Here is a 27,119-nt window from a genome sequence, read left to right as displayed (position 1 = left end):
TGGGACATTTGGTGAGACAAAATAAGCCAGAAACAAAAGAGCAACGATGGTCTGGTCACTTTTAGAAAATGCTTATAAAAAAACAAGGGCCTAGATTGCAAGCTTTTAGAGCAGACACATTAAGTCTGGAGTGGTGATTATGATTTCTGGATTTTGAGAGGCTGTTTTATATATAAAACCTGTTATTTAGAGATAAGAATGAAGCTGAACAGGTTGGGGTTAAAGTAATTCAAACATAGAGGTAAGGAAGACAGTGCCTATATTTTAGAACCACACATACTCTTTTAGACCAATGGAAGAAAGGTTTATTTGGTCTGGAATGGAAATTTTCTGCACTGCATAATCTAATTCAACCTATGTGTATAGTTCATTTGAACAACTGAAACACAGGGAACACAGAATAAGAAAGAGGTTCTTTAATCCTGTATAGATTATTATAATGCCTGGATATATCCTAGAGTATATTAAGCAGATAATCAAAAAGTATTGGCAAAGTCCCCTGAGGGAGGGGAGAAAGAGTATGGAACTATTAAACCTTACCATCAGAGAACCCCCAGAGAACTGTGTCAAGCTTTAAGGACACCCAAATCAATAGGCCATGCCCTTGATCAGGAGGTTTACTCTTGTGAAGCTTATGTAGGTAGTGGAGAAGCTCAGACTACTAATAGGCATACCTAAGAGCTACTTCTGGAGGACCTCTTTTGTTGCTCAGATGTGGCCCCAGTCTCTCTAAGCCCAACTGTGCAAGTGAAATCATTGCCCTCTCCCCTACATGGGACATGACATCCAGGGGTGAAAGTCTCCCTGGCGACATGGGAGAGGACTCACAGGGTGAATCCAGACCTGGCACTGTGGGACCAACAATTCCATCCTGACCAAAAGGGTAAAAGAAGTGTAATTAATAAAGTATCAGCGACTAAGAAAGTTCAAATAGAGCCAAGAGGCTACTCTGAGAGTTGCTTTTATGCAAGCTTTAGTTAGACTTTGCTACCTATCATAACTTGCCAAATCCCAACCAGGACCTTTCCAGCCAATTCTAAAGAACACCAGGGCAATATATAAGATTCCACAAGGGTTCCATGCACTATAATAACTTTCCAGAAACCTACAACCTCCAGATGGGTCCCTGGTCCAGATAAGTCCTGAAAACTAGTCCAGTCTCTCCAGAATATGACAGACCCTTCCAATATGAAAAATTTAAAATTCTCATAGCCCAAACACCCCTAAAGAGGGTGTTTAAAAGATCAAAGGTGATGGTGGAGTTATACAGAGAAGATAGGATTTAACAAATGAATACGAATGATGAATCATTAAATTGATATCTCTTTTAGTCTCCAGTATTTTAGAGCAGCTAGAAGTAAAAACCTAAAATTGTGAAATTGTAACCCATGTCAAACTCTGAAATATGTTCTACAACTAATTATGGTGCTGTGCTTTGATATTTATAGCTTTTTTGTATATATGTTATTTTTAACAGAAAAAAGAAGGGAAAAAGTTGACTGTGATGATAAAAAAATATTTAAACCCTTCTAGCCTTCTATTTTCTGGAGCAGCTAGAAGGAAAAATCTGAGAGGATCGTAGGGTAGCCCATGATAGACTCTGGGATCCGTCCTGTAACTACTCATTGAAGAGTGCTTTGAAAACTATTGCTTTTTTATTTCTTTGCTTTGTATATTTATTACACTGTACAATGAAGACAAGCTTAAAAAAAAAAGCAATGCTGTGAAACTTCACACTTATTTCAGGCACATCACATTTGGTTGTCCCAGATGGGGACCGGCAGGTTCTCCATCATAAAGATACTCTGTCTTTCTTTCAATCAGCAAGTCATCTCTGAAGGGGTTCTTTGGCACCGTACTTCCCAACAGCATTCCTCTGATGCTCTCTGCATTCATTGATCCTCATTTGAATCAATCATTACATTGAAGAATAGTTTCCTTTTTTAATTGTTCTATAGATAAGAGAGATTTATTTATTTATTTCAAAGGAACTTATATGAATTGCCTTGCTTACTACTTGGTAGAAACCATTCCTAAAAAAGAAGTTTATTTAGGACAGTTGTCCTGGAGTTAGCTATTGGGGGAATCTGTGGAATGACTCCGAGTAGTGGAAGGAAGAAAGGAAATGAGATGCTGGCTCCATGGACAGATTTTATAAAAGATCTAAGGCATTCATCAATACTTTCAACCTTCCTTTGCTGTCACCATGACAACATAAATGAACCTGGTAGAACCTTCCTATTCCATTAGGTCTCCCTATGCTTATGTTCCAGGTTCCATTGTGAAGAATATCCTTGATACTAAATATAACCAGATTAAATACAAATGTCAAGGGAGCTGGAGCAGGGAGTGGCATTTCAAGATGTATGCCGTGGACTCTGTTTCACCAGGGATGGTCTAGTTGTTTTGCTTGCTTTATTTAAAAATGGCAAGGTTATTATTTGTTATAATAGCTAATATCTTGTTAATTCGGAAGTGTTTGGTTTTTACAGCTTTATTTGACAGTATACTCAATTTGATGTAGTGCATGTAAAAAAAATGAAAGAAAAGAAAAGATTTACATTCTTGGAGAAATTAAACATTTAAATACACAAATAAACGGTCTTGGCAGTTCTGTTTCTGGGACAGGATGGAGTAGACACACTTCCCCCCACGCTTCCCATGAACTACAGCTAAAAATCCCATCCCTGGACATTATATATGCAACAAACATAAGAAAACTCTGAAAGATTATGAGAGGTCAAGTTGGGGACCTCAGAAACAAGGAATGATGCAGTGACAGGTTCCCTGGGTTTTCTTTTTGCCTCATCTGTTCCCAATTGTGTGCCAGTGCTGGAAAGCTGGTAATCCTGAAATGACAAAGGACGTAGTCAAAAAAAAAAAAAAAGAAAAGCCTCCAAGGAAGACTGCCTTCTGCCTTTTCTAGTCAAAGGGCCAGGAAAGGGACAGCCTAGCAAGACATAGCATTTGTAGATGGTAACTTTTAGACATCAACTCCAGCCAAATACCACGGAAAAAACCTGCAACACCATCCCAACCCTGACACCAAATATTTAGTGAGAACTTACAGACTCCCAGGTGCTGACTGGGAGACCCACTCCCCACCACCTCCCAGCTAACAATGCAGGCCACATGGAGAGCAGTAATGAGGCAACCTCCCCCACCCAACATAAGGAGGTGCTTTTGCGCCCATTTTTGATATTTTATTATGGTTAGTAAAATGGACATACATGGGCATAACTGCAGGAAGGCCACACAGACCCTGTCTGCACTATTTTGCCACTTACTATGAATCTATAATTATTTTAAAATAAAAATGTTCAAGAAGAAAGTTGTCTGGTTAATGATATTTTCCCTTTTTCAACCTGGGTGCTCCGTAGTCACCTCGGTGCACACAAACTGTGTCCAGTAACTTGTAGCAAAACTATCAGGATGTCTTTTGTGGGCGAAATTATTCAACCCCAATTGGGATAACAACATCTTGTCTATTTAATTCTGATACAATGTCCCTGCATTGTAGGTTTGGAAGGACTGACATTTGCAATGGGACAAGTTCATTTAAAAATGGAATATCCAGGTGTAACTTTGAAAGATCTGGGGAGAAGTAGGTCATATTTGGGAGCAAAGGCCTCCAACTGAGAAAGTTATCTGGGACAGAGATAGGAAGGGAGCTGCGGTGATACTTTTATAAAAAATGTCCACTTAGTAAAAAGTATAATGATTTATTTATTTTTATTTATTCATTCCCATGTAATTAAGTAAAAATTCTATTATGTAAGAACAATGACTACTGATAGGAACATTAGAGAAGAGGAGTTCCACTTCTGACCTACAGAAAATATTTAGCATCTACTTACTACTTCAGGACAGGAATATAATACATCACTGACCTTGATAAAAAAGATGTGCATTCTCATGGATCGTCTTTGAAATGCTTGCATGTAGGACAGTGTCTGGAACCTTCTAGAAGCAAAGTAATGTAAATATGTTGGGAGGAGTTCAGGATTTCTAGCTTGAAGAAGAACCAAACATAGCAACCTTAAATACCCAAAAAAGCTATATAATAGGGAATGGATTTGATTTGCCTTCCTAATTGAATATAGAAGACAGAAATATAGAAAATAGGAAGAAAGTGGCAAGGACATTTTCTAACCATAAATTGTTCATAAAGGAAGAAGACATCTTAAGAAGTGGTCAACTCCTTTTTACTACAAATTTTGGAACCAAAGAAAGATCACATTTTGTCAAGACTGTACAGGAGGTTCCATATTCGTTGAAAGCATGGCCTAAAGACCTGACAAGATCCTTTCTGATCTGAGCATGCTGTCAGCACACAGCCCAAGGGTCTAGGATCCCTTCTCTTTCTGTTAGAGTTGCCAGATAAAGCATGGGGCATAGCTAAATTTGAATCTCAGATCAATGGCAAGTAATATTTTATTTTAAGTATGTCCCATGCAATATCTTTCCTGTGCTTGCTAATTCTAGCAGCCTTAGTTTCAGTGCACTCTTCTCCTGACCTCTTTATTCTTTTGCTTCTGGAATTAGCTTCTGAAACTCCTCAAAAAGAGACCAGAGAGCTATTATGGCCCCTTTACTCTCAGGTTCAGAGAGCTGAGGGTGTTGGGCATTCACCTCCTTCCAGAAACAGCCTTAGCTTCACTATAGGGAATTTGACAGTCCAACTTTCTTGCTTCATTTGGAGACAGAGTCTGAGTGTAACTCACACTCCAGAGCTCCCAATGGGATAAGACTGGGGCTAAGACTATCTGAAGTTGTAAACTTGCCAAGTTTTGTCCTCTTTCCTGTTCTGATTCCCCCACATCCTAACAAGTCCCTTCTGAGAGCACTTCTTTAGTACCCTCTGTACATAAATCAACTTATTAGGGTCTTCTGGGCAATGCAGGCTAAGAAAATCCTCAAATAAAAGGTGAGGAAGCACATTTGAGGAGTTGGCCCCCAGAGTGAAAGAAGAAGAAGGAGAAGGAGGAGAAGGAAGAGGAGAGAATTTGCCTTAAGGTACATAGAGTCTGGAAAGTCTTTCCTCAAACTTTCGTTCAGTGTTATTAGGTAAGGCTTAGAGTTAAACGTGAAAACACTACAGTATCGCTTATTGAAGAAAAGTGTTTCTGATAGAGTCATTAGTATTTTAAGGAGAAAAGTCAAGAATATGTCCCAAACATGGTGCTTGTTGCGGGTTTGAGCCTGGTCCTTCATTCCAGCCACGGACTCGCCCACAGACGTCATTGGAGAGTCTGCCTGTGAAAATCTAGTCGCTTCTCTAAGGGGTCTCTAAATTTAGCACATTTGAAAGCATGAAGTATGCAATCAGAACTTCACAGACAAGGGCTCAGTGAAGTACTAAACATTTCCATCTAGTAATTATCTTTGTAAAATTATCTCCTTGTGGGATATTTATAAATGCTTTTGGTTGTTTGCTTTCTTCTCTCTCCTCACCAAATGAGTTCCAGGAAACTTTTGAGAATCTCTGTTTCTCCTGTCTTCCCCCACCCCCTCCCCACTCTCAGGCAGTTACCAAAGGAAAAGAGTTTCCTTTAATCATAAATTACTGGGAAGAGGCAGAAAATCAAAGCAAACAAACCTGAATTAGGCACTCGTAAAAAAAATAACCTCTCCTTCCTCTAGGAGGGACTAACTGTGAAACAAAAACATTTTCACAAAACAGGCAGGCTGAAGGGACCAAAAGCAAAGAATGTTAGAGTGTGGTGGTTGTGTCTGAAAGGTGTGTGGGTATATTTAAGTGGCATGTGCCTTATTAGCTGACATACAACAGGTATGGTATAATTTTCTATTTCTGGGTAACCTGTGGCAATAGCACAGATGAATGGAAGGGAAGAAGCTATTTTTTTTTGGTCACAAGCACAGTGGTATTTCCTAAGTCAGAAATCTATGTTCAGCTGGACATGCACAGATAGGGAAAAAATATTAGAACTAGATTACAAGGAAGATTCCTAGAAACATGAGCAATAGCTTCCATTTATTGGATGCCAACAACACACCAAGTTTCTTTATACATCTTAGCTCATCTAATCTATTATTATACACGTTATGAAAAGGAAATCAAGGCTTCAGTAAATAAAGAACTTTCCCAGGTTGAACTGGGTAATGAGAGGTGAAACTGGGTTCAAATCCCATCTCTCTATTCACAAAGCCTGCATCTGACCCTTTCACAAAGGTACCCAGATGAAAGAAGTGACCCAGAGGGCTCTGGACTATGAACACATTTCTCCAGGCCCCATTGGCAGCATCATCAACAGACTCCATAAGACATTTGTTGTAAAATAAACCATGTATGTGCAAATTGAGGATTTCATTGGGCAGCTACCAACTTCTGCAGAAGAAAGAAAAAATAAAAGGCAATGTCTATGACTCTGAGAAACATTATTTCAAAAAGGAGCATAGGAAGATGGCAGAGTAGAAAGCTCCAAAAATTGGTACCTTCGCCAGAACAACTATTGAAAGTCAGGAATTCTTTGATCAATGTTTTGAAACTCCAGAGCCCAGTAGTACACTGAATAGCATCCAGGGAAGAGCAAAGGGGAAGGAAGAGGCTAGTAAATTATGGCAACTGCCAGTAAATTGCTTTCTTCCCATAACTGAAACTGACACTCATCTCCCACTCTCATAGTAATGTGGCATATTTTTCTGGTGTCAAAAAGGGACATAAAAAATCCACTTCTCCAAGATCTGGGGTGGGAATGGTCTATGGCAATAGACTGCTGATCATAGATTTGATTAGCTACTTTTGATCACTTGGAGCCTGGCTGAAAGGGTGGTCATTGTTTCAACTTAACCAATGCTTCCTCAGAGCTGTGGAGGACAGTTGAAGAGCAGCATTTGCTGGGCAGGTCAAAGAAGCATAACTTTGGTCAGTGAGAGAGGAAGCTCCTGGTGACCTTATCGGCCCCTCCTTCATCGTCTGTCTAGGGCACATGGTAGCTGGCTGTGTGTCCATGGCCTTGTTCTAGCTGGAAAAGACTGATTTAGGAGATTCCTCTCTGGCATGCCCTCTCCTCCTGAAATTTTCCCTACAGGTAAAAGCAACTTGAGGCAAGGAAAAAAATGTAATAATTGAGGCTTATGGCCTGGGTCAAAGGCTTATGTGCTTTAAGTCCAGCAGTGGAACACTGAGGAGAGGGAGAAATTTTGTCTCCTTGGAGGAAGAGGGGACATTAAAATTCCTATAAAGAGGGATCTTCTAAGGCCACAAGCAAGCACAAGCCCAGGATAAGAAACAGGCCTAGAAAAGACAGGGAGAATCCTGTGTTTTGCATTTCACTCAGATGGATCTTCCTTTTAGGAAAGCTGATACTCAAGAAAATCTCTATCAGCAGCTTGTTACAAACTCAAGAAACAGACATTTCTGGGGGAAAAAATCCAAGAGTTCACATGTTAAAATATTAAAATGTATATCGTGCAACAAAAGATTGCAAGACAAAAAAGAAAAAAAAGAAGAAGAAGAAACTAGAAACAAGGATCTAATCAAAGGAAGAGGATAAAAATCCAGAAATAACAGTGATGAAGACCAGATATGGACATAGCAGACATAGCTTTAAAAAATGATGTTCGGTATGCTCAAGTAGTTGAAGGGGAATAATGAGAAAGAACTATAGGATATCAGGAAAACAATGAGTGGACAATGTAAGCATCTCAGTAAAGAGATAGAAATTTTAAAGAAGAACCAAACAGGATGACTGAAGACCAAAATAACTGAAATGAAAATTCTCAGGAGGTTTTAACAGCAGTTTGGAACTAGCAGAAGAAAGAATCAGTGAACCTGATGACAAGAAAATTGAAATGAATTAGGCTGAGGAGCAGAAATAAAAAAAGAATAAAAAATAAAGATTTAAATAACTTAAGAAATCTCTAGGGCACTATTAAGTATACCAATACACACATTATGAGAATCCCAAGAGGAGATGAAACAAAGAGACTGAAGGAATATCCAAAGAAATAATGCTAGAAAATGTCCCAAACTTAGCAAAAGAACTGAATATAAATACTCAGGAAGCCCAGAGAACACCAAACAGCATAAATCTGAAGAAAAATATGTACTGTCACATACTAACCAAACTGTCAAATGCAAAGGACAATAGAAAGTTCTGAAAGTTGCAAGAGAAAAGCATCATTTTATGTAAAATAAGTTCCAATCAGATTAAGATCTTATTTCTCATTAGAAACCATAGAAGCAAGAAGGTAGTGGGTTGAAATAATTAAAGTGCTGAAAGAAAACAATTGCCAACCAAGAATTTTATATCTGATAAGACTTTCTTTTCAAAAATGAGAAGAGAAGTTCAGGTATTCCCAGATAAACAAAAGCTCAGGGAGTTCATTACCACTAGACTTGTTTTACAAGCAATGCAAAAGAGATTTCTTCAGAATGAAAGAAAAGGAAAATATACAGTGGCTCAAAGAAGCATAAAGAAATAAAGAATTCCAGTAAAGGCAATTGTAATTATAAATGTCATTACTTTTATGGTGCATTTTTTGGTATATAACTCCACTAATCACTTCTTCCAGGTGCTAAAATGCAAATGGATAAGAAATATGATAAATCCATGGTTTTGGAAATAAAATGAACAAGATGCAATTTTTAACAAATACCAAAAAATGGTGATAGGACAGATGAGTAAAGGGACAGTGTATTTACATGCTATTAATATCAAGTATGTATGAAATCAAATATTATTATATATTTAGGATCTTAAATTTAAACCCCATGCCAACAACAAGGGAAATACTTGAGAAATATATCCAGACAGAAATGAGAAGGGATTCAATATGGTATAATAGAAAAAGTCAAATATTTATGAAAGAGGCATTAAAGAAGATTTAAGGGACAAAGCCAGTGTAAGATTTACAAGTACTAAATAAATATTGGCAGAATAAAATCTTGTATTATCTAGCAATGTTAAATGTAAATGAAATAAATTATCCAGTCAGATGGCAGGATGAATAAAATACCATGACCCAATTATATGCTGTCTATAAGAGAATCACCTTAAATTCGAAGATATAAGTAAGTTGAGAGTGAAAGAATGGGAACAGATATGATGCAAGTAGTAAACTATAGAGATCTGGGCTGGCTAGAGTAATATCAGGTAAAATACACATACAGTCAAAAACAGTTATGAATGACAACAATGGTGATTATATATTGATGAAGTGGTCAATCAAACAATAAGACATAATAGATATAAATGTATACACGCACATAGTAACAGACCTCCAAAATATGAGAAGCAAATACTGATAAATTTGAGGGGAGAAATTAATGGTTTTATATTAATAGTAAGAGAATATAATACACCACTTTCACTGATGGATAGACCACCTAAACAGAAGATCAATAAGGAAATACAAGACTTGAATTATACTGTGAATCAACTAGAGCAAACAGACATACATAGAACATTTAATTCAACAGCAATATACTAGACACTCTTTTCAAGTGCACATGAGATAGACCATATCTTAGATATCTTAGATAAGAACAAGACAGTTCTTAATAATTTCAAAAATACTGAAATTGTACAATATATTTTCTCTGACCACACTAAAAGAATGACTGAAAAAATCACTCATGATCATCTCCATTGATGAAGAAAAGGCATGTGACAAAATCCAGCTCTCATCTTGATAAAAAAAGCCTTCCTAAGAAAACTAAGTATAGTAGAAAACTTTCTCGACATGATAAAGAGTATATATGAAAACCCATCACTAACATCATACTCAATGTATCTATTTTCCATTTGAAATCAGGATAAAGACAAGGATATCCACTGTCACCACTCTTCCTCAATACTATACTGACCTGGTGATTCTATCCAGAACAATTAGACAAGATAAAGAGATAAAATTCAACCACAGTGGGAAAGAAGAAATGAAAATTTCCCTATATGCAGATGACCTGATCTTACATATAGAAAACCCTGAAAAATTCACAACATAGCTCCTAGAGATAATAAATTCATTTTGAAAAGTGACAGGGTAAAAGATCAATGCCCCCTAATCAGTAATGTTGCTATACACTAGTAATGAACAATTGGAAGAAGATATCAAGAAAATAAATTCCATTTACAAAAGCAACTAAAATAATCAAATATCTAGAAATAAATCTAACCAAGGCTATAAACACAATAACACAGAAAACCAAAAAGCATTGCTAAAAGAAAGCTAAGAGATGGAAAATAATATTTATGGCCAACTGATTTTTTAAAAACTTTTTTATTGTATAGTATAGCATATATGCAAAGCAAAGAAAGAAAAAAGCAATCGTTTTCAAAACACTTTTCAGCAAGTAGTTACAGGACAGATCCCAAAGTTTGTCATGGGCTACCATGCCATCCTCTCAGATTTTTTCCTTCTAGCTGCTCCAGAATATAAGAGGGTAGAAGGATTTTTTAAATAATATTTTATATCACTATTTTTTTATAATCATTATCTACCTTTTTTCTCTTTTTCGTGAAAAATAGCATATATACAAACAATACATTTCAAGGTACAGCATTGCAATTAGTTGTAGAACATATTTCAGAGATTGACATGGGTTGCAGTTCCACAATTTTAGGTTTTTACTTCCAGCTGCTCTAAGATACTGGAGACTAAAAGAAATATCAACTTAATGATTCAGCAATCATGTTCTTTTGTTGAATCCTATCTTCTCTGTATAACTCCACCATCACCTCTGATCTTTCTATCCCTCTCATTAGGGGTGTTTGGGCTATAGCCATTATAATTTTTCAAGTTGAAAGGGTCTGTCAATAATACGGGTGAGGGAGAATTAATTGGATTTCCATGTGCAAAAAAAGGAGGGGGACCCATACCTAATACCATATACAAAAATCAACTGAAAAAGAAAAAAGATCTAAAAAAAAGGGTCAGAACTTTAAAACTCTTAAAAGTTTATGTAGGGAAATAACTTTAGGAACTTGTTTAGGCAACAGTTTTTTTTAGGCTTTAAACTCAAAGCACAAACATCAAAAAAAAAAATAGGCTAATGGGATCACATCAAAATAATTCCTTTAACTCAATGATAAGAAGACAAACAACCCAATTTACAAATGGGCAAAAGACTTGAATAGACATTTCTCCAAAGAAGATGTACAAACATCTATAAAGTACAGGAAAATATGCTCTTTATCATTAGCCACTAAGGAAAAGCAAATTAAAACTACAATGTGATACCACACACCTAACTGAGTGGCTGCTATTAAAAAGGAATATTACAAAGTGTAGGAGAGGATGTGGAGAAATAACACTCATTCATTGATGGTGGGAATGTAACATGGTACAGTCACTGCAGAAGACAGTTTGGTGGTTCCTCAGAAAATTAAGCACAGAATTATCATATGACTTGGAAATCCTACTTCTAGGTATAAACCTAAATGAATAACAGCTGTGACTCTGAAAGTATCACACTGATGTTCATAGCAGCATTATCAAAATTGCCAAAAGATGGAAGCAACCCAAGTATCCAATATTGATGAATGGACAAACAAAACATGGTATATTCATACAATGGAATTTTACTGAGCTATAAAAAGGAATGAAGTTTTGATACATGTGACAATGTGGGTGAATCTTAAAGATATCATGTTGAGTGAAATAAGCCAGATGCAAAAGGATAAATATGATATGATCTCACTGATAAGATATAAATAGATAAGCAAAATCATAAAGTCAGAATGTAGAAAATAGGTTATGAGGGGACAGGGTAAGCCCAAGGAATAGGGAATTATGGCTTAAAATGCATAAAATTTCTATTTGGGATGACGAAAAGTTTTGATAATGAATGGTGGTGATGGTAGCACAACATTGTGAGCATAATTAACACTAAATTACATAGTTGAATAATAATGGTGATATTTTCACCATTATTGTATATATGTTATTAGAATAAAAATAAAAAATTAAAACTCCATGGAAGTGTGCAACATGAACACTAGACTGTATGTTAACTGTGGCCTATACTTAATAGTGCAATTATAAATATGCACTTTCATACATTGTAACATATGTACCACACCAATTCATTGTGTTGATTATGGGATAATATACAGGAATCTTGTATTTTATGTGTGATTGTTCTGTAAACCTATGACTTCTCTAATAAAAAAAGAAACATTATTTCACTTGGGCTAAAGATGAAACAATTATGGAAAAAAGACAACCCTTTCTCCCTACTCTGGATTTTATGGAAATTGTCAGCAGACAGGGAAAATGTTGAGCTTGTCTTTGGCTTAATATACTGTTACTTAAGCAAAGACGGCATAGAGTAAAGACTGGATTGAATCCACTCTTCAGGAATATTACCACTGCCCTGATGAATTTATCCACAAAGAGCATTATATGGAGATACAACCATGCAGAATCCCAACAAATTTCTTACTCAAGTGTTATAGAAACTTTTTTACCATCAATTGTTTTATTTATTTATTTTTTTGTTTTCCACTCTCATCAAGATTGCACCAAGCAAATGACTGACCTACTTTTTGCTGCAGTGCTTGATTTGCTTTTAATTATAGCAATTACAGTGTCCTGATCACTGGCATCATCCCCAGGATGTTGTTTTTTTTCCTAATGTTATTGTTACTCAGATTACACATCTTTTATGCCAGCATGAGGCCTGCTAATTATCCAGCTGATGGTGCTGGCGGTGCTATGGACCTATGGACATATTAGGGGTCAGTAGGAGTTGCTTTCGAGATTTCTCAAGAGGCTGCTGGGCCACTGGGCAGACGTCATTGCAGAGAGCTACCCTTGGGACTGCCCTAGGCAATTTGATCTGCTTTGATAAAAGCTGGAAAAGGAAGGATTCTTTAGTAAATCCAGCAGTGGAAGTTATTTGGGTTCTAAAGAAAAGAGTTTTCAGAACGAAATTAAAGTCTTCCCAGAAAGAACTGATTTCTATAAGCCTTATTCTTCCACCTTTCTCTCTCCTTCTCTTCTCTCCCTTCCTGCCTTCCTTCCCTTCTTACTCTTAATCTTCGAATTAAAAGCATTTATTGAACAACACTTATAAGATGACTATCAATAATAATGATAGGTAGTGTTTATTGAAACTATACTACATGCAAGTCTTATCTCATCTTCCTATCAATTTTGTGTAGGGGCTCTTACTATCCTGGCATTTCAGATAGGAAAACTTACCACAACGGGTCAAATGACCTTTCTGGATTCTGATGCAGGCAGTACCACAGCTTACCCAATAACCGCCTCTCATGTCCTAGATGCAATAATGGCTTCCTATGTAAAGAGATGCGAAAAAGGGATTCCCACCTCCGTGGAGTTCAGGGGAGCCAAGAAGTCTGGCTTAAACGAAACTCTACCATGCATTGAGAAACCAGCCCCACATCAATTAAATTAATAGTATAGGGAAAAAAGTGGTGATTAACTTTTTTTATTCTTCTGGTTTCATGAAATATATGTAGTCCAATCTAATTAATTTTCACTTCCACAGTAGTGCTTCTGTGATGACTCAGATGGTGAGGTACAGAAGTTCATCTCTTTATAGGAAGCACACAGCCTACCTAAAGAATGCGGCATTTAAGCCCCCTTTGTATAGGGAAGCACTAATTTGCTTAGAGATTGTTGATATGCTAATTACAAATCATTCTCACCTACTCATTAGAGTAACTCCGCCTAGGAGATCCCCCTTCCTTTTAACTCTATTCTAATTACAGGTCTAGGCTTAAAGCGCAGCAGGATGATAAAGAATGAAACAGCTCTGGGTTGGAATCCAGGCTCTTCTACTTAGGAGGTTTGTAATTTTGGAAAAGTTTCTTGGCCTCTTTGATCCTCAGTTTCTTTACCTGTAAAATGGAGGTAATTGTTTCTTTCCTTGGTTAGCAGACCAGGGAAGATGGAATAGCATTCACGCCTTCTGACAGAGCCTGGCGATCTTGTAGTATGAACTGGTGGTCACTATTATGGCATTTAATTGATCTGGATTTTTACTTTTTGCTAATCCCAACTGATCTCCTTACAATTAAAGATAAATATCACAGGAGTTTTTGTTTCTTACTTATTTGACTATTAGGACAGGTTTCTTTCGGTGGAGAAACCTCAAGTTGTACAGTGATTTTCTTGGCATTTTATTGAAGTTAGCTTAATTGCATAATGGTAGAATCACTTTCAGAAGTGAGAATAGAGGGTTCTCCACATGGGTAGGTACAGAAGAACATATCCTCCCCACAGCACCACAGAAATTAGACTGGTTTTAAGGAGGCTGTGAGAAATTCTTTGTTTTTATCCATATACCTTTCTGCTTTGATACTCAGAAAATGGCTTTTCTGGTTATTTCAAGAGGATAATCCTTAGTCTTCACTACTGGAACATTTGACCATCTCCTTGTGAAACACAGGAACTTGTCAGACAATGCTCCTGCCCACTGTTGTCTTTGATACTTTGAGGCAGGAAAGAGCAGAGGCAGAGGACAGTGGGCATCCCAGAGGAGGTGAGCAACATGCACTGAGGGTATTCAGTCAAAATCCTACAGACAGGATGAGGGAAAACATAGTGTAAGAAGTGCATTTGAAATAGGTTGTAAAGGTCGAGAAGGATAAAAAGAGATGGGTGGAAGTCCCAAGAGCCCAGTCCATATTAGCAAAGACACAGGCATGGAAAACTCTGGAATATTCAGCAGAGGAAAGTTCTTCCCAACAGAGGGAAGCTGCATAGTGGAGAGTAGGATTGCATACTATGTCATTGTCAGACTGTGAAGAATCATTAATATGGGAGAGAGGAATTAATATTTAACTTGTAAGAAATGCTAGGCATTCCGTGATTTCTGAGAACTGTTCTTCCTTGAAAGAAATGTTTCCTGCAGGTAGGGACTTTTGGAAAATATGGCACTGGCCCTGTTCTCTCTGAGGTTCCAAGTCCTCAAATAGAAACTCAGTGACAGATTTCCAGGAGGACATAGGCGTACAACTACTCAGATTGTCCAGCTCAGGGAATGCTTCCCAGGGGACATCTAAGTTGACACTAGAGGATGCCAGGAAAGAGGAGAGTGGGGCAATAGGTCAAGGCAGATGGAGCAGCATGTACAAAATCATGTTGATGAAATAGAGCTTGGTGCATTTGGGAGCTAAAAATAGTTATGGAAGGCTCAGGCTGTAGTACAATGAGAGAAAAGTAGGAAATGAGGCTGAAGATATGAGAAACAGTCACAGCCTGAAGTGTAATATAAGCCGTAGTAAAACCTAAAATGCTTCATTTTAGGAAACATTGGTTTTAAGCAGGGAGGTGATGCCATTTGAGGGCAGACACAGTCTATGACACCAAGAATATATCTGAGGTGGTCCAATTTGGAGGTTTTTGCAGTATTTGGGGTAGGACATGTAGCAGTGGAGTAGAATGCTTTCAGTAGATCATTGGTTGGTGGAATTGATAGAAGTTGGGATATGGGATGAGTGAGAAGAAAGAATCAGAGATAAAATTCAGGTTTCCGCCTATGCATTGGATAAATAGTGGTGTCATGGCCCAATTTAGAGAACAAAGGAGAAGGGATATTTAGCTGAACCACATGCAATCTGTTTCATTCTGGACACATGGAACTTGAAAACTTTGTGATTCACTCTACCTGGCATTCCAGTGTGATATTCAAGAGAGAGATCTAGTGTTGCAATACTGGCTTGTGAATATTTAGTAAATAAAAAGTACTTGAAAAGAACAAAAAGGATGGGAGCTACCCAACAAATAAATGCATCCTGAGATGAAGCTGCTCAGGCCTCCTGTGAGGGAGCAACCCTGTAGGAATGAGGGTGGTCACATAAACAGGAGGCATCCTAAGAACCTGAGTTGGGTGGATGCAGTACATTGACACTCTGTACTTCCACTCAACTAAAAACTCCTAGACGAAAACATAGGGGAGCAGCTTCAGGAAATTGCATTGGCTATGGTTTCTTAGGCTTTATACCAAAAGCATGAGCAACAAAAGAAAAAATTAGATAAATGGAACATGATAAAAAACAAACAAACAACTTTTGTGCATCAAAGGACTTCATCATGAAAATAAGAAAACAACCTACCCAAAGGGAGAAAATATTTGGAAACCACATATCCAATAAGGGTTTAATGTCCAGAATATATAAATAATCCTACAACTGAAAAACAAAAATAGCCCAATTAAAAAATGGGTCAAAGACCTGAATAGACATTTCTCCCAAGAAGGTATACAAAAGGCCAATGAGTAATGACATCATCATTAGCTCAACATCATTAGCCACCAGGGAAACGCAAATCAAAACCATTTCACACACACTAGAATGGTTACTATCATGGAATATATACAAAACGGAATATAACATGTTTAGTAGAGATTGGGAGAAATAGGAACACCCTTTTATTGTTGGGAGCATAAGCGAGTATAGTCACTGTGGAAAGTAATCTCCCATTTCTAGGTATGTGCACAAATATATTGAAAGCCGGGACTTGAATAGATATTTCACAACAATGTTCTTAGTGGCATTATTCACAACTGTTAAAAGATGGAAGGAGCTCTAGTCTATCAACAATGAATAAATAAACACATTTTGGTATTTTCATACAATAGAATATTCTTCAACCCTAAGGGAATGAAATTCTGATTCAGGGGACAACATGGACTATCTTTAAAAACATCGCAGTAACAGACACAAAGGACAAATATTGCATGATATAAATGATTAAAATAAACATATTCATAATGTTGAGAACTAGAATACAGGCTACCAGGGGCGAGGGTGGGGTAGAGGATGCTGAGTTAGTGCTTAGATGGTATAGAGTTTTTGTTTGAGGTATTGGAAAAGTAATGGTAATAAATGTTGGTAGCATGATATTGGAAATGTAATTAGCACCATGGAATTATATACTGAGTGTGGTTAAAAGAGGAAATTTTACATTACATAGATATAACTTGAAATAAAAAAATAGTACTCTACAACACAGTGAACCCTAATGTAAATTGGGTCTATTGTTCACAGTATAATTAATATTGTCTCATCACTTGTAACAAAAGTATCACACTATTGCATACTCAACAATAGCAAATACTTGATGTGTGCTTGGGATGTATGGAAACTGTGGTTATGCATTGTTTTTCTGTAAACCTAAAACTGTACTAATACAAAATAAATTAATTAAAAATAAATAAACCACAATAATCCCACTTTTAGAATAAATAATCAGAGGTGGGTTCAGAAATGCAATGATGTTCATTGAAATATTATTTAAAGCAAAAAAAAAAAAAACCAGAATGTCCAAAATTAAGGAATGGTTAAGGTTTGATACATCTGTGAAAAAAAATTACTTCCTAGCTCTGCCCACCGGAAGGCTTAGAAACAATGACAGCCAAGTAGCAGTGAGCACCCCCAACATCTGGATTTCCCACTTAAAAGTGGGAAAATGATGAATCCAGTTGAGGCAGAAAAGAACAAAGTGAATCTGAGATATATGTTGAGCAAGAAAGTAAAGAAGCTTTCAAAACTCATTGGGTAATGTCAAAAGGGTATTAGAGCCAGTGTGAGTTTTCACACTGGCCAATTAGGGGCAATTTGAGTATCAAAGAAAATAATAAATGTTACTGATAGTAACATCTTATGTCTGGAAGATAATAGTTTCCATGAGAGCTGTGTGTGTGTGTGTGTGTGTGTGTGTGTGTATGTGTGTATGTGCAAGTGTGAGGTGGTGGTGGGAGTGTAGGAGAAAGAGTTTCCATGTGCTCTATGTTCTTATAAAATGAATGAAAGTTTACCTACTTAATTGAAGGATCCATATTTCATTTTCTTTCATCTATTTGGGGCTTGTGGCTACTCCAACCTAAAGCATATGCCAAAAGTGATGTTATGTGACATCCATGGCTTGGTCATGCAAAGTTTCTGCCTGGCTTTCTTTCTCTCAGAATGCCTTTGAGGAAATGAAAACCAGCACAGGCTGAAAGACCAAGTGGAGAGGATCACATGGAAAGGAGCTGAGGTACCCAATCAGCCAGCAACCAGGATCAAATCAAACCTGTGAGTGAAGAAGCTTTTGGATCATTGCAACTCCCAGCCTTCATATCTTTCATCTGAGGACAACAGAGACAATCCAACTTTCTGTGACCTGTTACAATTCCTGACTCACAGAATCCATGAGCACAATAAATGACTGTTGTAAGCCACTTTATTTTGAGATAATTATTTATATAACCATAGTAACTAAAACACACCAAATGAATAAAAATGCATGAAGTTAGAGTGATATTCAAAAAAGAGAGAAAATAAAGGAAAGCATTTCTTTATAAAGCTGAAAGAATTTTTTAAAATATGAAAATAACCATTTTGTAAACCCAAACAAAATGATTGATTCTGTCAAGATTAACAATGGATGCTCAAACTATTCTGCCAGTCTTTGATTGAGGAGTTTAATCCACTAACATTTAGTGTTATTACTGTTAATGGCAGTACTTTTTTCTACTATTTGGTCTTTTGGATTTTATATGCCATATCTAATTTTTCTTCTTTTTACCTTTACTAATAGTCTTCATTTCTACACCCTTCTCCACACCTCTCTCTGCTGTCTTTTCATATCTGTCTCTGGTGCTCCCTTTAGTATTTCTTGCAGAGCCGGTCTCTTGGTCACAAATTAGATATGTCATATAAAATCCAAAAGACAAAACAGTAGAAGAAAGTACTGCCCTTACAGTAATAACACTAAATGTTAATGGATTAAATTTTTCTTTCTTTTTTTTTTTTATATGGGCAGGCACCGGGAATCGAACCCAGGTCCTCTGGCATGGCAGGCAAGCATTCTTGCCTGCTGAGCCACCATGGCCCACCCTGGATTAAATTTTTCAATTCTTGTTTTCTTCTTTCTTGCCCTGCTCGTATGGTGCCTTATTTTTTTATCCTTAGGAAGGTCTACTTAGGTATTATAGACCCCAGTCAGATTTTTCCAGACCAGACTGGCCTCCCCTCAGGAAGAAAGAGTCACCTGCATCAGTTTTCCCTGAGGGTGAGACCCAGCAGGTTGAAAGACTTTCCCATGAAGCCTTTAGACTCTGTGTTTTTCCTATTCTGCCCAATATGTGGCACTTGTCTGCCTGTGGGTCCCACCAGCATAAAGTGATGCAGTACCTTTAACTTCAGCAGACTCTCCCTGCTGGGGGCATGGTTGAGACAGAGGAGAGGCTGTAATCTGGTTTTAATCGCTTCAGTTTTCCAGACTCTGGGGTCTATTCCTTGAGGGAGGTATTCCACCTGAGTTAGGCCCCACCTGACACCTAGGGAAGGCACAGCTTCCGGGGAATTAATTCCTTTCACCTGACCAGCCTCTTTGTCTCTCAGTCAAGCTTAATTCCATCCTTACTGGGGCAGTTGAAGCCTGAGAAGCAGTTCTGGGTGGGCTCGCAGCTGGTCTAGCTTGTCCAGACTGGTGTATGCTGTGTGTCCGGTTACTGATGTGGCCCCTGCAGTTGTTCTGTTCTGCTTCTGGCTATTTACTAACTGCTCTGAATGATGAACTAAATTCCACACCATCTTGGACCCTCGGCCCAGAGTATGTTATTTGGATGTGGACAGGGTTCAGTGACCTTGTGATAGGTGCTGAGGTGGAGTGGAGATTGTGACCCTCCACCAGAAGGACAGAAATATTTGCTTTCACAAAAATAATTCATTAATACTTATTACGGTTAATTTATTCAATTTGGTAGATTATAAACTTCTGCCATTTATAGATGAAAATATTGGGGCTCAGAGGCATTAAATAGCATTTTCAGGGCCACAAAGTGTCAGGTTTTCTGTTCAGTGGCATATTCTACTTTGCCTTGTTATTCCTGAGTTGAGGTCATTGGAAACTGCAAAGCTAAGATGTGGGCTAGGGAGGAGCTGAGCCCAGAGGTTAGAGCCCAGGGAGACAGGGAGGTCTTTAGGTGCCTTCATTTGAAAAACAGTAAGTATAATACCTCTTCCATGCGGCCAGTGTGAAGATCGAATGGGATAATGGTTATGAAACCTTAGTATTGTACCTGGCATATTTTAAATGATTAATACACAATAATTATTAGTTATTGCTGTTAATAAACATTAATTATTAGTTATTGCTATTAGTTAGAAACTCTATTGGTGATGACTGGAGGATTGAGAGTAAGGTAGGAGATTGCTTGGTTTCCTTTTCACCATTCCAAATCTGAGATTTTGCCATCAATTCTGGAATTAAGAAGTGGAAATAGAAACACACAGGTAAGTCTTGTCACTAGCAATCCTTTCAACGCAATGTTCAACATTAAGAAAAATGCATATATTTGCCTGATCATTATATCACAACAATGTATCTATGAAACACTTTGGCACCTGAAAGCTGTCATTGCCTTTTTTCTACTTCCTTGGGGAATCTAGTAAGCTATTTCATATGTCCTCAGTGAGCTTGACATCTGAGCAATTCAAAGCCAACACATGAAAAGCACTCCAAAACTTATTGCTAGGTCACTCTTTCCTTCATACTCTTCCTCTCTTCCTATTCATTTTTATTTATTTCATTCCTCTTAATGGAACCTATTGTTTTACTTTCTTTATACCTCACTGCTATTTACTATGGATGAAATTAATTTTACTTCCACTTTTAGGCTCTGTTGGGGATAAAATCATGCCCCCCACCAAAGGCATGATTGACATGTTCCTAATCCCTGGCCCTGTGGGTGTGAAACTATTTGTAAATAAGCCCTTTGAAAATGTTTTAATTTGTTAAGGTGTGGCCAAACTAGATGAGGGTGGGCCTTAATTCAATATGGCAGAAGTCCTTATAACCAATGGAAACTGGGCATGGAAGAAAAAGTCATGGGAAGGAACAGAAAAGTGGAAGTCAGAGGAACCCAGAAGAAAGAGGAGAGAACATCATCATGTTATGGGAAAGTTAGGGAACCCAAGGATTTTTGCCTAGACAGAATGCTACCTTGTGTAGAAGAAAACACGTCTTCTAGACTCTGAAACCATGAGCCAATAAATTCCTGCTGTTAAGAAAACCCAATGTGTGGTATTTGTCATAACAGCTGGGAAAATAAGATATGCTCTCATTTAAAAATTGCCCCCAAGGCCTACCACTTTCAGATAGATCAATCTGATTATATAACAATGCTAGAATTATGTTCCTCACCAGGTTTGGCTTCATTTTAAGTCTGTGGAAAATAATGGGGACTGAATGGGTAAATGATCCTCATTTTGTTGTTATTTCACTCAAAAAAATCAATAAAAATCAGTTGTTAATTTGGAAAGTTGGGTCCTGTATAAAAAAATATGTGCAGCATCTTATTATAAGAGGGTAATTTGCTATTGGTATTATTCATGGGCAGTTGAAACTTGAAATAGGCTTGCCTTTGCAAATATGTGTTAATAAAATTGATAACACTTCACATAATCATATTTTTAGTTTTGTATTTATTTAGCCTAATAATGCTTTATCCCATTTACTTTTATGACTTCACTTTAGTCCTCTGTGCTTTGCTCTCATTAAAGCACATTAGTTACCATGGAAATAATAGTGTAAGAGATGTGAAAGGAATGTAATCGTACCCACAGCAATAAACTGGACACAGTTTAGAGAGAGATGAAGACTGGAGAATAGGATGGGAGATAATTAAGGAAGTGATTTCTACACATTCCTTTCATTAATAAGGTGGATATTCCACCTGAGTATCTGTGGTGGTTTAAAGCTGAAAAGATCCCAGAATAAAATATACTTAAATGTAATCGATTCCTATGTGAACCCATTGTAAGTAGGACCTTTTGATGAGGAGTACTTTAGTTAAAGCATAATCTACCTTAATCAGGATAGGTCTTAATCCTATTCCTGGACTCCTTTTATAAGAGAATGAAATGCAGGCACAGAGAGAGGAGGCCATGGATAGAACAGCCAGAGGCTGACAGGGGAACCCAGAAGAAAAGGGAGGCACTGGGAGAAACAACATGTGAAAAGCTAAGGACCAAGGGTCACCAGCAGCTAGTCCCAGAATAACCACAGTCTTGGGAAGAAAGCATTGCTTTGATGGTGCATTGATTTGAACTTTTAGCCTCAAAACTCTAAGTCAATAAATTCCCATTGTTTAACGTAACCCACATATGGTGTTTGCTTTGAGCAGCCTAGAAAACTAAAACAGTATCCAGTAAATAAACTTAAATGAGAGCATTATTATATAAAATCTTTGCTACCTAAAGGGGTAGCATTTCTGAATGTTTTATGGTTTATTACCCAATCTCAATTTGATGCAACTTTTTCATTATAATACTCCCCATTATCTTTTCTGATAACGTTCTGAAAAATTCTATTTTGGGCTAATATTTATGTTTTTCACTTAAGCTAATGCAAAATCCTTGCAGGAAAAAGAGATTCACTTGGGTTTTACAATGTAGACAGTGTTAGTTTTGTGTATTGTACACAGATCTCATCTTAGTTGAGCTGTTGTAGTTAACAATTTAATGGTGATTCAGCAGAATTAATCTTATCTAGGTAATGTTGAAGTATGGAGAGTTAAATGAATAATTAGAACTCTAGATTTCTTCTCTTTGTGAAAAACTCAGACTCCATTGTTTTCTTTGCTGCCTTACTAAGAAGGGCCAGTTGAGAGAGAAACAGGCCATGCTCCCACTGAACGTACCTCTCTGCCTCTTCCACGGTAGTTGTCATGGTGTGTAACATGCACAGCAACCAAGAATATTTACTATAGTCCCAAAGAGTGGGAATTCATGTGACCCACAGATTGGGTTTCATATTTTCACAGCTGAGCCATACTACTTCCCACCAGCACATTCACACTGAGGACTGTATACCCTAATGAGCTTTAGCAAGCTCAGAATGGTGGACCTTTCTCACCTGTGCTAACTTTCCCCAAGGTTTTTCTTCATTCCCATGCACCTACAGCTTTGTCTACCACTTAGGTGGATTTTCCCATCTGAATGTTTCTAGAATAGCAACATCTATTCCTGTACATACACATTTCTCAGAGATAAGGAATGTTTTCCAGAGAAGGTACTCATAAACATAGGAAGATTCTGGTAACCAGTGAAAGCCAGAGGAAGAAGTGAGACTAAAGGATGGTTTGAAGAACCAAAACTCTATAATTTCTGATAGAATGAAGGCAATTTCCAGAGTGAGTGAGTGAGTGATCAGAAGGGTTTCAGGGTATAAGAATTGGATGAGAGCCAATATTATTCAAAAGCAGGTAAGAAACTCTCAGGTTAGCAACAACTGGCAAAGAAGTTTCAGCATTTAATGATCACTAAAATTGATGAAAGATTTGAAGAGATGGGAAATGTCAAGTTCTCAGTTAACAAGTTAAACAGGAGAACAATGAACCATGGATGTGTTGAGAGAAGAAAAGTTCAGCAGTCAACAAAGCAGGTAGAATGTGGGCCATTTGAAACTGAGATCATGTAATTTTTGTATGAAAGAAATATCCTCTATAGTCATAATGCCTGTTCTGACAAATAGATCTTATACTTATGCTCTTTTAAGTTAAAAGGGACATGCATTTTATTGCATTTGTTAAGTTCTATTTATGCATTTCCATTTAGAATACCAACATCAAAACATCTTGGTTTCACATCTCTGTTTAGATGCTCAATAAGTTCTTTTCCAATCTTGAGCTCTCTATGAATTTCAAGGTCACAGTAGATTATGGACTGATTTTACTATGGGCCAATTATACAGTGAAATTTCATTTGGAGTTATCCAGTCACAACCACAGACGGCAAATCATATCTGGTTACTAGCTGCTTTTATAACCAAACTCTTCAATCGCCAGATGTGGCTGTGTGCATGTCATACTTGTGGATCCATGTAAGATATAGGTTGCTTGTGTGTGTGAGAATGAATGGTGCATTCTGATTTTGGCATTTTAATAGTGGAGACAAAATAGCCTCAAACTTGAGCAGGTTTTTCTAAAAACAAAGATCCTGCTAATGAAAATCTCTATTCTAGCTCCCTTTGAGGCGAGCAGTGATTACTTCTAGTTGCTTAAATCAAATAATTTAAATGCTTTGGCTTCACTTGGTAACCACTGTTCCAAATGAGGAAAAGAGTCCTTTAGGAAGATACCACCCACAATCTGGGCTGAGGAGGATGCTGTTTTACTGATGGAGTTTCTTTTCCATGTTCTTTAAAGACCCTATACAATGATATTACTAACAATTTGCTAAGAAATCCTTATGTATTTTGACAGCATATGGAAGCAGCCTGCTATAGTGGAAGGACTGTGGTATTTGAGGCAGATTTAAGGCCCATCTTCTACTAGTTCTAGACTCCTCGCTATGAGCAAGCTGGTTCTCTTTCCCGAGCTGTCATGTTCTCTTCGTAAACTTCACAGTTTACGAAGAGAACATCAGTTTTTTAATTTAAAAAAAAAACCTTCTTTTTTTTAGTTTAAAAATTTATCAGAGAAGTTACGGGTGTTCTAGTTTGCTAGCTGCTGGAATGCAACACACCAGAGACGGGTTGACTATTAACAAAAGGGGATTTATTTCATTAGTTCTTCAGAGGAAAGGCAGCTAACTTTCATCTGAGGTTCTTTCTTACGTGAGAAGGCTCAGGGTGATCTCTGCTGGCCTCCTCTCCAGGTCTCTGGGTTCCAACAACTTTCCCCAGGGTGTTTTCTTCCTGCGTCTCCAAAGGCCTGGGCTGATCTGCGAGTGCTGAGATGAGGTATACTGAGCTGCTTGGGCTGTGCTACGTACGTTGAGCTCTCTCATTTAAGCACCAGCCAATTAAATCAAACAGCATTCATTGCAGCAGGAAGCCTCTTAGCCAACTACAGATGTAATGAGCAACAGATGAGGTTCAGGCACCATCAGCTCATGTCCATAGCAACAGAACTAGGCATGTTCACCTGGCCAAGTTGACAAACGAATCTAACTACCACAGTGAGTTTACAGAATAGTCGTGCACAAAATACAGGATTCCCATACACCTCCCACCAGCAACACTTGCTTTGGTGAGGAAAATTTGTTACAATTGATGGCAGCACTTTTTTTGTAATTCTATCTTCTTAACAATAGTTATATATGTTACAATTAGTGAAAGATTATTAAAAGTAGTACTTTTAACTTGTCCATAGTTTATATAGAGGAATTTTCTTCCATATTCCCAGCCTATTTTTCTTCATGCATGCCTTTATTACTCATCTATCCATACACTGGATAAAGGAGGTGTTAGTCACAAGGTTTTTACAATCAGAGGGTCACAAGATGCAATTATTATCAGAGACCGTGATTCTCCACATACCCCCTCACAAGCAAGAAGAGTGAGTCTGTTTTGCAAGTGCATAACTTTGACGAATCTGTTAACAAGCACTTTGCATAAGCAATCATTAAGGATGTTTCATTTTTTCAATCTTTGTGCACTCTGGTTTTCTGTTTAATTTCTTCATTTGGCCCCTTCAGAAACCTACTAGGCATGTCAATTCTTCTAGGAAAATATGTAATAAAATTTCCTAATGTGTGTACTATGAAACATCAATATGTATAATGTTAAAAAATTAGCTCCATGGTCAAACATGTCTAAGAAACCCTGAATTAAAGTTAGAAAAGGACCCTTTGCTAAGAGTCCCGTAAGTCTCTAAAATGCTGTCAATGTAATCCTCCAAAAGGTGAAAATAAGATGCAGTATTCAGCATTTTGCCAAATATTCTCTAATTTTGTTTGCTCATGGGGGCCTCTACTCCCCTGAGATCATCTCACAGCAACATACTCCTAAGGAACCTTCTTTGGGGAACACCACTCTCTGCTGTGCTTCCCGACTATGTTTATATCATAGCACATGAAGAAAGTGCTAACCTTTGTACACCAGCACAACTGGGGAGAATGGAGGAGTTTGCCTGAGCCTAGCATGGACCCCAGATCTTACCCAGCCTCCTCAAGTGCTGAGGGAATCAGTATTTGGGCATGCCTAAGACCCCCCCCCCCCCACCATTCATGAGTTTACATAGAAAACTAGCTGGATGACTCTGCTCTGTAATATTTTTCCCTATTTCAGACACAGCCTCAAGCCCATTACCTGGGACATTTGTGTGATGGGTTCATTCCCTCCTGAGTTTTAACCATCATTGACTGATCTCTGGACCTTATCACAGCTGTAGTGAGGAAGGGACATCTCCCAGACTGGCTCAGCTGGGGCCAAGCCACAACTATCTTTTCTGAGCAGGCTATTCCCGTTTCCCTACAATCTCTTCAAAAAGTTAGAGTGACCCTTTTAAAAACTTAATTGATACTTTCATGCTTAACTCCCCTCACCACACTCCATTTTGCTTAGAGTCAAACAGCTCCTCATTATCTCTCTAGACTGTTCACACCTTCACCTACTTAGCTATTCCTGGTTTCTAGCACAAGCCCTGCCTTTTTGGCTTTCCCAGCTTTTGCACACACTTTTTACTTAGTATGGACGTTTTCTTTTTGGCTCTTTTCTGGGCTCAACTGCAACCATCCTTAAGGGTGGCTTTCTCTGTATATATACGTCTGTCTGTAGTAGATCCCTCCTGCTTCTTCTGTTCTCTCCCTTAGACCACGAAGTCTCATCCATGGTACAGGACTAGCGGCCACATCTGGGTACAGTTTGTTCATTGACTTTTCCCTCTCTCCCAGGGGCCTTGTCACCGTCCGTCAGTATGTCCTCAATGCCTACCACTTAGGTGCTTAATGAACATTGTTTGTCTTTTCTTTTTTTGAATGAATGAATGAATGAGAGGAGCACACAAAGATAATAGCACCCAGGCCTTTCACACAACTAGCTCCCAATTCAGTTAGGAAAACAGTTATGTGCACAATTCATACAAAAGAATTCATACCTAGATAAATGGAAGTGATAAACACTAAATATACCGGAAAATGGTAGTGGGCAGGCAGGAAGGCAGTGGAGGCAGACAGTTTATTTCAGTCTGGAAAGTGTCACCGAAGATATGCAGACATTTTAATTCTCAAAGAGCATCACACTGCATATCCAAAAATGTTTCATGAGAGCTTAAGAAAAGTGGAAGAAATCATGGAGTCTCTACTTAATAAATAAGTCACTAAAGGGTTATAAACATAAAGGTTTTAAAGGGTTAAAATATACTCTTTCAATATCATGAACATTTAAACTCACATTAATAAAAACAGACT

General features: G+C 37.7%; 1 long non-coding RNA gene across 1 annotated transcript in view; it reads right to left on the bottom strand.

The window, feature by feature from the left end:
* Positions 1-27,119, bottom strand: part of LOC143651609 (uncharacterized) — a 39,104-nt gene that overhangs the window by 11,022 nt on the left and 963 nt on the right. The window contains exon 2 of the long non-coding RNA XR_013160068.1: positions 26,841-26,978. This is a non-coding gene — a long non-coding RNA (uncharacterized LOC143651609). The remainder of the gene's footprint in view (positions 1-26,840; positions 26,979-27,119) is intronic.

Source organism: Tamandua tetradactyla, chromosome 12 (genome assembly GCF_023851605.1).
Source record: "Tamandua tetradactyla isolate mTamTet1 chromosome 12, mTamTet1.pri, whole genome shotgun sequence".
NCBI lineage: Eukaryota > Metazoa > Chordata > Mammalia > Pilosa > Myrmecophagidae > Tamandua > Tamandua tetradactyla.
This window is presented reverse-complemented; position numbering and strand designations above follow the sequence as displayed.